Genomic DNA, 15,310 nt, shown 5'->3' with positions numbered 1-15,310 from the left:
TGGTTGGTTACCATTAGGTAACTACAACTTCTCGAATCTTGATTCAAAATTTGGATTTAAAGTATTATTTTCGAAATAAGCTTTTTTCAGGAAAAGACGTTCACCATTAGGTAACGTTTAGTATATGGATTCAAAATTTGGATTTAAAATAATTTTCGAAATAAGTTTTTTTCAGAGCAAGTCTTCACCATTTGGCAAATAACTTATCAAATCTGGATACCAGATTTGGTTTTGAATAATTTTCGAAATTAGCTTTTTTCAGAACAAGTTTTTTCCATATCTTCTTAAATGGATTCAAGATTTGATCAAGATCACTTTCTATATTTAATCATATTTTTCATTTGAATTTCATTAGGCATCATGAAATTTCTCAAAAATGGAACGAATTCTTAGGTGAAGCGAATTTCTTCTCATAGTTCTAAAATAATTTGTTGCTTCGGCGATTGTTGTGACCTAGATTTTGTTTATTAAATTTTATGCTATACCTACATTATAAGTAGGCAAATACCTATTTGAGTCGTAGGCGCGTACGTATAATATATTTGGATGTATTTGTTAAATAAGTACTTACTACTTAATACTTTATTAAAAAAAAAACTTTTTTTTCCGATTTTATAGCCAGTATCACTGAGAATCGCAATGATGTAAAGATTCTAACGTTACATCAAATATCCAAAATCCAAATCTGTTCAGCTGTTCATTTAGAAGTTATGATAAAATACATACATTGACATACATGATACACCTTACCCTACATGACACGTGAACCCTGAAAACATTAGACCCCTTTCTTTTGGTCAGGCGTGTAATAAAACCAACCCTAGTTCTATCTTTCGCGAGTCCCAACTACCTGAATGAATCACAGTATAGGTACGTATCTACATTAGGCGCGTCTACATAACACCTACTTACACAATAAAGACTATAAACTAATAGACGAGAGCGATAAAATAGCACTCGCACTACAATAGTAGCATGCATGCAAGTTTATTGACGTTGCATCCGAATGAACTTGAGTTTTGAACATGTGAATGTCATCTAGCCTGAACGAGTCAACTCGCGCCAGTGTGGCTGCAGTACTGTGTTAGTGTGCACGATCTTTGCACGCGTAACAACCCAATTAAAAAAAAAGAAACAGAACTTCAAAGTTCCTATATGAAATTTCTATAGCACATATCAGTTCATTTGTAATTTTTGAACTATCGAAGCGAGAACATCACTCCGCGGGAAAGAGATGGCGAATTCCCGCCCGCTATTTCGGTGACGTCGGGTGCATAGTGAAATAAAATAAATGAAAAGTGGCTGGCATTCAGTAATTTCATTGTGTTTACGCGCGTTGCTAGTTTGTTTGGCTACGTATTTTTTATTTACACTCTATTTTACACTGTGGCGCCCTCTACTGTCCTATATCTCGTATTTGATATGTGTACCTAGTAATACGCGTGGTTAACATGGAGCTGTCAAAACAATAACCTAGCCGCCTAGCAGTGATTTGTGTGAACACAAGTGGCGGAAAAACCCTATGTGTGTTAAGTTTTCGAAGTGAAACTAGTGCTGAGCCGGAAAATTGTATGAACGGTTTTTTTGTCCAAACTTAACCTACGACAATCTTCAGTTGCGCGCGAGCTGTCCTCGCATGCGCCTCTCGTTTCATTCGCGACGAAAATTAACGAAAATCGACGAAAATCCACCGAATGGCCCCGTATAACCCCGCCGAATCAAAGACCCGAAAGTCATCCGAACTTTTGAAAATCGAACGCCCAACCCAAACTTTGCGTTCGATATAAAAGAAAAACTTTTAAAGTGAAAACTTTTTTGCTCAATTCTTGTGATCCTATAAGAGTGCCTTAGTACGTACAAATACGAAACTAATAAAATTGTGATGTCATAGTGCAAAAATTATATAGAAAACTAGACTTAGAGAAACTATTTTTAGTGTTAGTGAACTTGTAGAAAACACTTTATTTTTTTTTGGAGTAAAACCCAACGAATTTAAGTGCATATGGACTGCAGCGTAAACTTTATAAGGTAAGGCATTTATTTTCTCTAGTCGGCTAATAGGTTTTTTTTTCTAATTACGTACTGTTGGTAATAGGTAATATTATGCTGGCATGCCAATCTTAATCTATGAACTTGATAGTTGATTGCATTGGTGTGTGCTACGAAGTTGGTCGCGAACAAATTGCGTTGCTTTTTCGTAGTTCGCTCATAACTTCACGCATTATGAACCGCTAGGATATCCTTCCAAACGAATTCCAACCTTATATACAAACCATTTTATATACTTTTGATGTACTACTAGATTTTATATCACCTAAGTTTTATGTATATTTTTGTAGTAAGTACTTATAGGATATTTTTAGCCTTTAAAGTCGTTTTTGCATTGTTTTATAGATATAAGGTGCAGTACATTGGCTTTGATGATTATTATAGCTGTGTGTGTTATGTATGTTTATATGTGTAATGCACGTCTCCTAAGGTTACTACTGTTGTTTAATTGAATTAAATACCTAGATGTTTAGTTCCTACTATACTTCAACATAACTTTGGTGGAGTTATATCCAGTAGGTAGTTAGGTAAACCTACCGTACCTATAGGCATATAGATCTAGTTCAAACCAAATTCAAATAATTTACAGTTTCTGTATTTCCTATTAGCCATTTTTTCAGTTTGTTTTAGGTTGGTAGGCGCAGAGAGTTGCCATTATTAGAGTAGCATACTTATATTTCACTAAATTGATTTAAATCAATTTGACTGGTTAGGATATTGGTTGGTTCTACAATCTACATTGCTGCTTGACTGAGTGATAATATTTAAATTATAATTTGACGTAGAAAACCTTCAATGGGTTAAAAATAAACGTCAAATGAGTTCGGTGGCTATCATTCAATGTTAGACACTGAGTTAGCAAATCATCCCACAAGTGGTGATAGCCATTATGTTCTCAAAGATGTGTGCTAATCTGTACTTGTCCAGTGCGGTGGACTAGACCCGAAACCCTTCTCATGAAGAGCCGTGCTAAGTAGTTGTGATGGTGATGATAATCACACTAATATTATAAAGGCGAAAGTTTGTATGTGTGTGTGTGTGTGTGTGTGTGTGTGTGTGTGTGTGTGTGTGTGTATGTTTGTTACTCCTTCACGCAAAAACTACTGGACGGATTTGGCTGAAATTTGGAATGGAGATAGATAATATCCTGGATTAGCACATAGGCTACTTTTCATCCCGGAAAATCAAAGAGTTCCCATGGGATTTCAAAAAACCTAAATCCACGCGGGCGAAGTCGCGGGCATCGGCTAGTGATAACATAAAGTGAGGACTCTGGGACCCTACCGCGGTAGTTTCAGAAAATGACAGCTAAAGTGTGACAATCCCAGTCACCTTTGGTTGCTGACGCTCGCTCACTATTGGCTACAATGCATTGTTGCGACAAGAATACCATAAATTCGGCCAATCACAACAATTGAAATTGTAATATTATGTAGTAGTTCCGTGGCGTCACCCGGTTTAAGGTCCTGGCTGAAAATCAGCACTGTATGCTCTTGTATATCAAGGAATACAACATAATGCTGAACTGGAACCTTTTTTCAGGTGGTTCCACACATGACACAGTTTATTCTGCTTAAGGCATGTTGGCTTTAATGCTCAAGTGGTAGAAATTCTGGGATAGGTATAATATGCGATGTGTGTGCAATTTAAGAAATAATCATTTTTCTTTCTTTCTTTCTTTTTTCTCCTTTTTTCTTTATTTATTTCTTTCTTTAATAATAATTGATACGGCTTTTCCGGAATCAACCTGCTGATGTATGAGGTTTGCTGCTCCATGATGTATGAAGTTGAACTCAGTGGGTACCTAAACGTAGGAATATGAATAGGTAAACAAGCCATTACGATATCTATTGTATATTTTGTGTTTACTATTAGAAGCCTGCAGTTACGTCCACATGAGTTTTATTGTTTACAGCGAGGCAGTTTTGATGGGCATCATCTTTCTTTTAGCCATAATTTACCTACCTAAAAAGTCTTTATCCTGATTAACTGGACTATCAACGCACAAATACACAGTCTGCAGCTATTAAAAATTTTGACAGTAGGTTCCAAATAATATAACGTAAACACTCACTAAGAAATTTCCCCTGAGAGCGGTTATGCATTGCATCCGATCCGAATCCGTGAAAATACGTTCAGAAGTACCTACCTAGACATAGGACTGTTTAGATATTCTCACGGATGACGGACAGAACTCGGATGAGAGAAGTCGGGAACTATTGCGTAAGCTCCGACATCGTGAGAATATTTCGGATGTACCTCGGATTCAAATCGGACATAATATGACAGATATGTCAAAAATGTCCACTGAATAGCGTGGATTTGGATCAGAGATCGGATTAGTGCGTAAGCAATATCCGAGTTTTTTATATCCGTATTTTCACGGATTCGGATTGGATGAGTGCGTGACCGCCCTAACAGGGGGTAATTATTTATAATTATTATGGGATGAAAGTTTTTTTTCTCTCTCGTCTGGCTTTACAAAGATTAGCCAATGTCAAGTTTGTAGTTATTTGTAACAAGTTAGTTAAACTATACAAGTATGGACCCCGTCTGTGCCGGCGCTCGCCGACATACGCACGGCACCCCCTTAGAGCGCTTTCCAGTCAGTTTTAACGAAATAAAACACTCCAAAAAGGCAGAGCACGCCCGCCAGCTAACACCAACACAGACGAAGTCCGGGATGTGAAAGTCCCATCATTTTTCAAGTTACTAAGTTACCAGTTTTCATCTATAGGTATATTGAGCTACGTCAGTTACTCCGATTCTCCTACGGATCTCCTCATTAACCGACTTCAAAAAAAGGAGGAGGTTCTCAATTCGTCGGAATCTTTTTTTTTTAAATTTGATCACGTAGAAAAACTCCAAACATAACTCTTAGGATTGACTGCGCTATACAATCTTCCTGCCCTCATACACGGGACCACTTGAGCAGTGCGACAACGACTGTTCATAGTTCAAGCAGTTGACCATGACTGCTCAACGTTCATACTGTGCTCAAGTCATCCGTAGGCAGTTCTAAGTTAAGGCTAGACATTTCACCGCGATTAGCCTCATCTGGTGACAGAATGGCTAGCTCATTTTTCGCGCGAAGGATCAGCCTGGCTGTATTTCGGCAATGCAGCCAGTATTCTTGGCACCATTCCACACGGTAATGATTTGTACAGCCATTAGGTTGCGCACGTATGGCCCTTAGTTAAGAGGGGTCCCTCCGTCACTCGCTCCATACAAACGTAGTTTCAATTTCATTTGAATATTAAGCAACCAAAGTCCATGAAATTTTGCAGACATATTCTAGAAACTAATATCTATGCCTGTGGTTTTCCAGATATCTGTTAAAATATTCGGTTTCAAAGTTACGCGGTCTTAAAAATTCACATACAAATCTTTGAGCCCCTGTAATTTTAAAACTACATATTTTTAGAAAAATCTAAAACACCACAGGCACAGATATTAGTTTCTAGAATATGTCGGCAAAATTTCATGGACTTTGGTAGCTTAACATTCAAATGAAATTGGAACTACGCTTGTATGGAGTAAGTGACGGAGAGAGCCCTTTTAAGGTTAAATAAACAAAGGAATCGCTTGACAATGCTTGTTAGTATCGATTTCGTGTCCGAAATGCGCCGATGAAATATGAAAAACTCGTTTGGACATTTTTGCCGGCACCAACCGGTCGATATTTTTGTTGCGTGCTGTATTGTCTAACTTATTTAATTAAACACATCATCAGTATCTTGATCTACTCATCACCGGCTCACTACTGAGCACGGTTCTCCTCTTAGTATGAGAAAGGTTTGGCCATAGTCATAGGCCAAGTACTTATGGATTGCACTTGGCAGACTTCACACACCTTTGAGAACATCACGGAGAACTCTCAGGTATGTAAATGGTTTTTCCTTTTGAAGTACGGTACCCTGAAATCCTCCTTTCCTATTTCCTTTCGATGTTTTCCTTCACCGTCAAAACGAGTGATATTGAATTGCTTAAACCGCACATAACTCCGAAAAGTTAGAGGTGCGTGCCCGGGATCGAACCCAACCCACCTCGCCTCGCTTGAGTATTTTTTTTGTAAATCAGCGAGGGAGTGAAACTTCCAAAAATCCTGAAAACTGAAGTAAAAGTCGTTGATGATGGTGATGATGATGACTCATTAAAAAAAAACTAAGTAATTAAATGTCCTTTGCACCATTTTGCACCATCGCTAGGTATAAGGCCGCCAAATTGTACCAACCTGCCTATATTTTGTTTTTGCTCTGTATGTGTTTTGTTTTAACCCCCGACCCAAAAAGAGGGGTGTTATAAGTTTGACGTGTGTATCTGTGTATCTGTGTGTCTGTGTAAGTGTATTTGTGTATCTGTGTATCTGTGGCACCGTAGCGCCTAAACTAATAAACCGATTTTAATTTAGTTTTTTTTGTTTGAAAGGTGGCTTGATCGATAGTGTTCGTAGCTATAATCCAAGAAAATCGGTTCAACCGTTTGAAAGTTATCAGCTCTTTTCTAGTTACTGTAACCTTCACTTGTCGGGGGTGTTATAAATTTTTAATTTACACTTGTCTGTATTAATTTTGTTACTTTAAATAATACTATATACTAATATACTAATAATAATAATACTGTTAATACATTCATTCATTCATAAATGTCACAACCGGAAATCGATCCCCGGACCTCAGAAGTAGGTAAAGTAGCAACGTTAAACACTCCATCAGACAGCAAAGTTAAAATAGAACAGTGAACTAAACTACTTTAAGCCAATTACTGGCATCCATTATTTATGTTAGTATGCAGTATCAACTGACAACTGGTCAATGCACTTTGAAATGTACTACCAGAGTGAAATAGAGTGAGGGAACTCTCGGTTTGATATAATATTAGGCTATGGTGACGTAAAATCATAGACAAGTGTAAATTAAAAATTTATAACACCCCCGACAAGTGAAGGTTACAGTAACTAGGAAAGAGCTGATAACTTTCAAACGGCTGAACCGATTTTCTTGGATTATAGCTAAGAACACTCTCGATCAAGCCACCTTTCAAACAAAAAAACTAAATTAAATTCGGTTCATTAGTTTAGGAGCTACGATGCCACAGACAGATACACAGATACACACGTCAAACTTATAACACCCCTCTTTTTGGGTCGGGGGTTCAAAATGTTTCTATTTCCGTTACAACTTAAAACCCTGACTGAAATTCGTAGTTTTCAGCAGTAGGTTAGGTAGATTCAGGTTGAATAGCAATTATTCATGGAAAAACAATTCGGCTACCATGCAGGTCGGGCATTATCGTTAGTGATTCGGGCACATTCGTGTCCCTTTACTGTTTTTTGTGTTTTTTTCTAACGCTCTATTGGACTGTGTCACGGAAGTTTCGGTATAGGGTGACCATACTGTACCTAATACTATTTATTTTTATAGAGATTTTTTTACCCGTCTACGGCAAAGCCAAAATGAAGGGTTAAGGTGCCCACGCACTCGAACTGAACTGCAGCGGAACTGCGCGTCGCGGCGGGGCGGGGCGGGGCGCTGCCGCGACGCGCAGTTCAGTTGCAGTTCAGTTCAAGTGCGTGGGCACCTTTATGATTTTAGCAGTCTATGTAGGTATGTAGGTCTGTATTTATGTATGTTCCACCGTATCGCCTAAACTACTGAGCCGATTTTGATGAATGAGGTGCCAATCGATTCGTTCGGTTTGAGTAACGTAGGCTACATTTTATACGAAAATAACCTGATGGATGTTACATCCAAAAAAATGAAGGCCTCCAAAGTTTTGTTTGCTATTGTATCGAGTGGGATATCAAATAGCGAGTAAAAAATTCTGTGTTCATAAATAGAAATACCTACTTACAGCACAAAATTAAAATAAACCAAGCGACAGAAATACTATTTTACTTTAGTCGGGTTTAAGTTATTAACTTTATGTTGTTTTATCTATGGGCCTATCTATGGATGCATAGTTTTATGGTCACCCCACGTATAAGTAACTATGTAATGTAGCAGTGCACAAATATCGAGGTCGAATTACTCATTGTTTGCACACGTCAGCTGAATGATTTGGGTATTGTGTTGTGCATGCATTCAGTGACGCTTGGGGACTACCTATTTGGACTTTGAACTTTCAATATTTATTTATTCAGTACAAGTTAGCACTTGAGTGCAATCTCACCTGGTGGTAAGTGATGATGCAGTCTAAGATGAAAACGGGTTTTACCTGGAAGAGGTATGGTCCGTATGACAGTTTTTTAATAAACCCATATCTACCACTTTGGTTTCTAAAAGGCACCGCATCGGATCGCTAAATCGCTTGGCGGCACGAATTTATTGGTGGCGTGGTAACTAGCCACGGCCGAAGCATGCAACCGGTGGACTATGATGATGTATAATAATCTATTATGAACCCTATTTACCCATAAACTCTAAATAAAACACAAAGCTTTAAAAACACTAAACGAATTGAATTAATTTCTAACTTATTCATTTATTCCTACGTAAGATAAGATCGAAATAACGCAGAGAAAACCTAGGTTCGTAGATATACTTATATGACCAGCTAGTTCCGTAATTTGAAGCAAGCGGCAAGAAAAGTCATCACCCGATGTCCAAGATGGCCGCCGGTTTTTTGTCTATGCTAACGGCTGAGCGAATGTTTTAGAACCAGTTTCTTTGCGTTTCATGCACTTAACCTTGTCATTAGACTCTGCTAGTCATTTTTGAAATTCGAATAGCGACGCCATATGTAATTCCAACGCTATTCGAATATCAACTTAGTTGCTAAGGTTTTAGAGTTGAAAATTGGTTGTTTCGTAGTGGATTTGTGACGTTTATGTCGTTTTAGAGGAATTTTCGTCACAGCACTACATTCCCCTTCCATAGATAGCAATGAGCGATGATGTTAGACGCGAAAGTTGGTAGATATGCTCTATTATAATATTATTATTATTAATTTCATCTAACTACCAGTTTGAGATAATAAATAATAGGGAGGTAAATAATAGGTGAGTAATAGGTAGGTACTTATAGTAGTAAAATAGGTACTATTTACTAGATGTTTATTACGCACTAGCTGATGCCCGCAGCTTCGCCCGCGTGGATTGGTCAGATCCCCTGCAGCATCAGGATTGAGGAGTTGGACTCCAAATTTTTTATGAAACAATGTCGCAAAGTTCCTCTATCGATTAAAAAAGAAATGACGCAAATCGGTTCAGAAATCTCGGAGATTTCGGTGTACATAGGTAGAAAAACACAACTCCCTTTTTGAAAGTCGGTTAAAAAAGTAGCCTATGTTACGCCCTGGTCAATCCTTTACTTGCCTGTGAAAGTCCCGTCAAAATCGGTTCAGCCGTTCCAAAGATTAGCCTTTTCAAACAGACAGACAGACAGACAGACAGACAAAAATTTTAAAAACGTGTGATTCAGTTATGGTATCGTTCAAATAACCATATGAGCTTAATATGAGGTAGTTATTTCGAAATTACAGACAGACACTCCAATTTTATTTATTAGTATAGATAATCCTATTATGCACCAATACCTATATAAAAAATTATTATTGTTCTCTGTGAAAGCAATTAAAAAAAACCTGCCAAGTGCTAGTCAAACTCGCGCACCAAGGGTTCCGTACTCGGGTATTTTTCCGACATTTTGCACTAAGTATAAATCAAAAACTCACGGTCAATCATAAATTCACGGTTTTCGTAATTTTTCCTTTACTTGTGCTATAAGACCTACTTACCTACTTGCCAAATTTCAAGATTCTAGGTCACCGACAAGTAGACAGACACGACAGACGGACAGACAGACATACAGAGAACAAAGTGATCCTATAAGGGTTCCATTTTTCCTTTTGAGGTACGGAACTCCAAAAATATACATATTCTATTCTATTGTTAACAACTTGCTTTACGGTGAAGGAAAACATCTTGAGGAACCCTTCATGCCTAAGAGTTCTCCATAATGTTCCTAAAGGTGTGTGAAGTCTTCCAATCCGCACTTGGCCAGCGTGGCGGACCTTTTTTTTTTAAAGAATAGGTATTAGCCATGCTAATCATGATTAATACTCCCCTTTCCTCTCCAATTAAGCGTAAAGCTTGTGCCAGGAGTGGGTGCGACAATAGTGCAACGGGCGGGGTTTGAACCGCGGACCTTTCGGAATTCAGTCCGCTCCTCAACCGTTGAGCTATCGAGGCTCTAATGACCAAATCCTTCTCATTCTGAGAGGAGACCCGTGCTCAGTAGTGAGCTGGCGATGGGTTAACGATGGTGATGACAAAAACCACCGGAAAGTACCCATTTCAGTAGGATTGCATTTAAAATTTCAGTTTTGTCACTTGTACCGTGGCGTATCGATTTCCATCAAGATTATTAGGGAGGTCGCGTGACTCCTAAATATTTAGTGTGCCCCTGTGTTAAACTCGGGCAAAACCAATAATGGTATTTTATACCATAGCTGTTCTAGTAGCTACCTATACATATCCTTCGAATGCATTTTTAAAAATAAGTATCTCTTTGTTTGGTAAACTTTATACTTACCTACCTACCTACTTACTTTCTTTTCAGTTATTCTAAACAACTAAAATAAATAACTTTGACCTACGGTAGTAACTTTATTTTATGAATGTAACAACAAATTAAAGTTAAATTAGGCGTATGACTGTCTAGTCTACCAAGGTAGTTTTTTGTTTCATTTTTCTTACTAGAAAAACACAACTCCTCCATTTTTGAAAGTCGGTTAAAAAGTAGCCTATGTTACTCCTTGGTTTACGGTTAATCCTCTACTTGTGTGTGAAAGTTCCATCAAAATCAGTTCAGATTAGCCCGTTCAAACAGACAGATAGACAGGCAGACAGAAAAAAATATTAAAAACGTGTGATTGTATGCCTGACGGCCTGCCTGGCGCAGTGGTAAACGCTGTGGTATTATTAGTGAGAGGTCACGGATTCGATTCCCGGCAGGAGGTTGGAATTTTATTTCTAAATTACTAGTCTGGTCTCGTGGGAGGCTTCGGCCGTGGCTAGTTACCACCCTACCGGCAAAGCCGTGCCACCAAGCGATTTAACGTTCCGGTACCATGTTGTGTAGAAACGAAAGGAGCAAGACGTATGGGTATAATGAAAACTGCCATACCCCTTCCAGGTTAAACCGCTTGTTCTGGATAAAAAAAAATATACCCTAATAGGTATCTACCTACTAAGTGATAGGTACCCAAGACTTCGTCCGCGTGGATTTATTTTATAGGTACTTTAAAAATCGCATGAGAATTTCCCTTCTTTAAATTTCGTTTTCTGAGATAAAAAGTAGTCCATAAGTGCCTAATGTCTTCATATTATCTCCGAAATGCAAACTAGGTTTCTATGTACCAAAATTGTTTTTGTTAGAAATTGTATTAAGTAAAAATTTAAGGTACGAAAATTTTAGCCGTGAGAGAACTTTCCCAAACGAATTACTTGCGCGGGCGCAGACAATGCCTAAAAATACTAAGACTAAATTAAAAGCCAAAATGCAATTTCTTATCTAAACAGTCAAAGACTTCTATGTCTAACAATATTCTAACATAGCCCCAACAAGACGTTATGTCATTAGTAGTTGTATAATAGTGCCACAGGCCAATCCGAGGGGGACATCAAACTATCAGTTAACTTATCAACGAACTCACACGAACAACGCTCGGAAATAACCGAACAAATCTAATATGGCGGCGCTCGCGTCACGGTTTTGAGGTTAAGGTTTAGCATTACCAGACCAACACTATTTTACTACACCTTTAACTGCTATTGCTATAGAAATAAAGTTAGTTTTGGGTTATATTGGCTGTAAAATTTAAGTTGTTTTATTTTGCAGTTCAACTAAACTCTATTTACTAGTGAAATAGAGTCGTTTTTAGCGTGCACGAGTGGTATGATGGAAGTTGTAAAGTTATAAATGGCGAACAGACGTTTGTCATTTTCTTACGCGAGTAGTAAAGGGTCTTGATCTTTGCATTGAATTCGCGCTATCGTACGTATTAATAAACGTAGTTTAGGAATGGAAGGGCGACGTGGTTAGTTGGTTAATGGTTAAGCAAGCAAGGGTTAACCGGTTGTTTTAACTGAAGTTAACCTAGCTTTGAGGGTATTTATAGCGGAATTGTCCGTCCGTTCGTCTGTCTGTCAGCGGGCTGTACCTATCTCGTGAACCATATCTAATTGGTTAAGAGTCTGTCGGTCTATCAAGAAACCTATAGGATTGTTTACGTTGACCTAGAATCATAAAATTTCGATAAGTAGGTAATTAGGTCTTATTATTTATAACACAAGCAAAGGGGAAAATCCGAAAACCATAAATCTGCTTACATCAAATAAATTGTACCTATTAAGTAGGTACTATATGGTACGGAACCCATCATGTGCGGGTCCGACTACGCACTTGACCGGTTTTTTTAACAAAATATCATCCTATTTCTAAGAAAACCGGCTAAGTGCGAGTCCGACTCGCTCACGACGGGTTCCGTGCTATTGTAAAAAGGTAAATTGAAGAATCAAACACGTCGTTAACTTTTTATATCAAAGATGTGTAAAATAATAGTTATTGCAACTAAGTAGTTGTTTAGAACTTAGAAATTAATACTTAAGTAGTTAGTGAATGCACGTTCCCACGGACGCGTTCACTGATATTACCGTTCAATAACGTGAACGCGCACTTTTTACCGATATTAATTTTGTTTATGTGGAACAAGCACGTAAAAGCCTTAAAAGCATTAAAATTTAAAAATGACAAGTCCTTACCTTGGGGCCATTTCTTAGTGCTAAAAAATGTTACGAGATATTTCACCGCGGTTAACAGCTTCATCTGGTGAGAGAAGGGCTGGCTCCTTTTCTGCGCAACGGATCAGCCTGGCTGTCCAGCGCGGAGATGCTGCAAGTATTCTTGGCACTATTCCACGCGGGCATGTCTTGTACAGTCATTTGATATGGGGATTACGAGACATTTCACCGCGGTTAAAACCTTCATCTGGTGACAGAAGGCTCCTTTTCTGCGCAACGGATCAGCCTGGCTGTCCAGCGCGGAGATGCAGATATTCTTGGCACTATTCCACGCGGGCATGACTTGTACAGTCATTAGATATTATTAAGTTTTATTGTAATATTATGTTTTATTGTAATGTATGTTTTATTTAAAAAAAAACGAAGTTCTTTTGAGTAATAGGTACGTAGGTAGGTACTCATGGGATTTTTCCTAAAAAGGAACCATTATAATTTATCTATTTCATCCAATTTTTTTTAAATTCTACTACCTATTCTCTATGAATCTTTTCCAGGACCCGTGCTCAGTAGTGAGCGGCAATGAAACCACGATCTCTTTTATCTTATTATCTGAATCTTAAAATCGATAAAAGTTCTGTAGGTAAGTAAGCATAGAATTAAACAGGTAGGTAGTAAATAGCTATGGAAGATGGCAAAGCTCTTAAAGAAGAATTAATTTTCCTAACAAATTGATTATTTCACTATGAAATGATAGATTAGGAAATGATTTCATAGATCATCTATATCTACTAATAAATAAAATTACAGACAGACACTCCAATTTTATTTATTAGTATAGATTGAAGTATCTGTCTGTTTGAACGGGTTAATCTTCGGAATGGCTGAACCTATTTTGACGGGACTTTCACAGACAAGTAGAGGATTGACCAACCATGAGGAGTAACATAGGCTACTTTTTTAACCGACTTTAAAAAATGGAGGAGTTCTATTTTTCTACCTATGCACTGATATTGCCGAGATTTTTGAACCGATTTGCGTAATTTTTTTTTAAATCGATGGAGGCACTTTGCGATATTGTTCTATAAAAAATTTGGATTCCAACTCCTCAATCCTGATGCTGCAAGGGATCTGACCAATCCACGCGGGCGAAGCTGCGGGCGTCATCTAGTAGGTATTATTATAAAACACGTTATTTTGCTACTTAGGTAAATTTTTTGGTCACTAACAATTTTTTGCGTCACGTTTTTTCAAATTATTTCAAAAATCGAACTGGTTCTATGTAACAATGCGCGTTTATCACTTGCGATTATGTTGGCAACACGAAACTGGGGCGCTAAAATGCTGCGTAGATCATTTTCCTGTAAGTTGTACCTAACTATAGAAAAAAACTGTCAAAATGACAACTAAGTCAAACTAGAACAACAGATTAATGCCAGAGTGAATTGGATTGAGGGAACTCTTGGTCTGATCCTAAATCGACGATAATGTCAAATATTAGGCTATGGTGACGTATAGTCAAAGAAAAATAGGGCTACTTTAGGGCTACCTGCGTCAAAAGTACTAACATTTGACGCCTGCCAGATACTTCGAAGCCTTAACAGGGCTCTCTCCGTCACTCGTTTCCATTCGTTTCATACAATCGTAGTTCCAATTTCATTTGAATATTAAGCAACCAAAGTCCATGAAATTTTGCAGAGATATTCTAGAAACTATAATATCTGTGTCTGTGGTGTTTTAGATTTTTCTAAAAATATGTAGTTTTAAAATAACAGGGGCTCAAAGATTTGTATGAAAATTTTAAGACCGCATAACTTTGAAACCGAATATTTTAACAGAAATCTGGAAAACCACAGACATAGATATTAGTTTCTAGAATATGTCTGCAAAATTTCATGGACTTTGGTTGCTTAATATTCAAATGAAATTGGAACTACGATTGTATGAAACGAGTGGAAACGAGTGACGGAGAGAGCCCTCTTAAAGTTTTGTTGGATGTTCCCTAACTGACGTGAACTGTGTAAATTCGGAGACATAAGGCCATGTTCCTATTTAGAAATCTCACCTTAAGGACACTTTCACACAATACATATCCACGTATTCTAGACCGTGGTTTGGGATGAATCGATAAATTCTTAGCATGTTTACTTGGTCATGAATTGTGAAAAATTAAGAATTGAAATAAAATACTCTGAGTTTGTTGTGGTTTCTTCTCAGATCTGGGCGCGTTTAGAACCCTCGTAGTTTTAGTTTTAAGTTAACGTAATTAATTGTCACCATTAAATCCTCCAAGATCAACAAAAAGTGTATAATAATACCCATTATAAATAAATGATTTGACTTTTTGACTTTTGACTTTTATTTTATTCATTAATTTATAATACTAGAGGATGCCCGCGATTTCGTCCGCGTGGATTTAGGTTTTTAAAGATCCCATGGGAACTATTTGATTTTCCGGGATAAAAAGTTGCCTATGTCCGTCCCCGGGATATAAGCTAACTCTGTACCAAATTTCGTCAG

The 15,310-nt window shown here is 37.7% G+C and overlaps 1 protein-coding gene across 2 annotated transcripts in view; it reads left to right on the top strand.

Annotated features, from left to right (window-relative positions):
* The first annotated feature begins 1,077 nt into the window (after positions 1 to 1,077).
* LOC123877784 (mushroom body large-type Kenyon cell-specific protein 1) overlaps positions 1,078 to 15,310 on the top strand; it is a 268,246-nt gene continuing 254,013 nt past the window's right edge. For both annotated transcript variants that reach the window (XM_045924673.1, XM_045924672.1), the window contains exon 1: positions 1,078 to 2,028. The gene's annotated coding sequence lies outside the window, so the exon portion shown is untranslated. The remainder of the gene's footprint in view (positions 2,029 to 15,310) is intronic.

This window comes from Maniola jurtina, chromosome 24 (genome assembly GCF_905333055.1).
Source record: "Maniola jurtina chromosome 24, ilManJurt1.1, whole genome shotgun sequence".
Classification (NCBI taxonomy): Eukaryota; Metazoa; Arthropoda; class Insecta; order Lepidoptera; family Nymphalidae; genus Maniola; species Maniola jurtina.
Note: the sequence above shows the minus strand (reverse complement) of the source record. Positions and strands in the feature narration are given on the sequence as shown.